General features: G+C 42.4%; 1 non-coding gene across 1 annotated transcript; it reads right to left on the bottom strand.

The window, feature by feature from the left end:
* Window positions 1–516: 516 nt before the first annotated feature.
* On the bottom strand, window positions 517–620 carry LOC148581704 (small nucleolar RNA R71). The gene has a single exon (XR_015895635.1). It is a non-coding gene; the product is annotated as a small nucleolar RNA R71 (small nucleolar RNA).
* Between the last annotated feature and the right edge of the window lie 1,438 nt (window positions 621–2,058).

Here is a 2,058-nt window from a genome sequence, read left to right as displayed (position 1 = left end):
GAAATCTTTCACGTATTAGCCTATGAGGGTGGTGAAGTGATTGTTATTGATTCACCAGTTTCATATAAGGGCGAATCTGAACTGCCATCTGAGAGCGAGACAAGCTCCTTTACTACTGATCCAATTGATTCACGTGCAGGTAACATGGCAGAACCTAGGAGAATTACTCTCCAGGAAGCTGGAGCCCCAGATTTCACACTGCAACCTTATCAAGTGCATCATCCAAATCTGGCTGCAGATTTTGAATTGAAGACTGCACTAATTCACTTGATGCCCAAGTTTCATGGCTTACCTGCTCAAGAGCCTATTAAGCACCTTAGGGATTTCCAGACAGCCTGTTCTACTATTAGGCGTAATGGTGCAGATAAAACTTCTATTCTGTTTACTGCCTCCCCGTTTTCTCTTGAGGAAAAGGCAAGAGAGTGGTACTACTCCCAACCTGAAGCGACTGTTACTAACTAGGATACACTCAGGAGAAAATTTTCGGAAAAATACTTTCCAGCTGAAGTCCCAGATAGATTGAAAAAAGAGATTTCCTGCATTGTTCAAGGTGACTCGGAGACTCTCTATGAATACTGGGAGCGTTTTAAGAACCTTTTAGACGTATGCCCCCATCACATGATTGACAGACTAGTGTTGATCAGCTACTTCACTCAAGGCATGAACCCCCAGGATAAGACTACACTGGATGGTGCTAGTAATGGTTCTATGAAAAAGTACAGAACCGCAGATGAAGCATGGCAACTGATCAGCGACTTAGCTGAGTCCACTAGGAATCACAGGCAGAGGTGCAGCCACTCAAAAGCTGTTGCAGAGGTTTCCTCTACCATTGAGACTACTGCTCTTACACAGAGTATATGTGAAATGACCAACCTATTGAAGCAAATGCAGTTGAACCAACAACAACAAGCTCAGCCTCACCCACCACAACAGAGCCAACAGTTAGTTTTCCAAAGAGTATGCGGAATCTGTGTTGATTATAGTCATTATACTGATGAATGTCCACAGCTCTAACAGGAAGACAACACTGTGGCAGCTACTCATAACTTCTATGACCGCCCGAATCAAGGATACAATCAACAAGGCGGCAATTACAACTAAGGTGGAAACCATAACCAAGGATGGCAGGATAACTCCAATCAAGGTTAGAGAGATAATTCTAACCATAATTGGAGGGACAACTATAACAAAGGAGCATAGATAACAATGGAAACCAGAGGTGGAATAACAACAACAGACAATAGAATCAGAACCAGCCTTACAGAGCACCTCACCTAAGACAATCTCAAGGATTCCAGCACAACCAACAACAGGCTCCTCAGATCACTTATTCCAATTCCTCATCAAATGACGAGATGCTCCGTTCTCTTGCACAAGGACAGCAAGACATGCAGACGCAGCTGAACTCTACTTTAAATAGTCTGACTGCCACTTTACAAGCTCTCGTCTCCCGGTTAAATTCATCACCTAATTCCACCAATCAACCTTCAAGCTCCAGTGGAATTCCTTCTCAACCCCTACCTAATCCCAAAGGTGGCATCAATGCCATCACTTTAAGGTCTGAAATCACATTGCAGGAGAGGAACCAGGAGGAGCCAAGCTCACCAGAACACGTCCCAGCTGAGGATGTGGTGGAAGTGGAAGATGCTGAAGAGGAAGAGGATGTACAAAATATAGTTGAAGAAGAAGCAGCTCAACCACAGAACGAAACACCAAAGGATGCAGAAGCTGCAAGTAACGCCCTTCCTATTTCATTCCCACAACTTGCAAGGAAGCCTAGAAAGTAAATGGAACTTGATCCCAAAATGGTAGAAATATTAAAAATGGTTGAGGTAACTGTTCTCCTTTTTTATGTTATTTAGCAGGTACCTAAATATGCAAAGTTTCTAAAGAATTTGTGCATACATAAAGATAAAATTAATGAATTAGAAACTATTCCTTTAGGTAGTTCTATATCTGCCTTAATGGGAGGTATACCTGAAAAATGTAGTGATCCAGGTCCATGTATAGTTAACTGTACCATTGGAGGTGTGATATTTTCTGACTGTATGTGTGATT

Source organism: Arachis ipaensis, chromosome B10 (assembly GCF_059453495.1).
Source record: "Arachis ipaensis isolate K30076 ecotype BB chromosome B10, ASM5945349v1, whole genome shotgun sequence".
Taxonomy (NCBI): domain Eukaryota; kingdom Viridiplantae; phylum Streptophyta; class Magnoliopsida; order Fabales; family Fabaceae; genus Arachis; species Arachis ipaensis.
The sequence above is the reverse complement of the archived record's forward strand: the minus strand, read 5'-3'. Positions and strand labels throughout refer to the sequence as shown.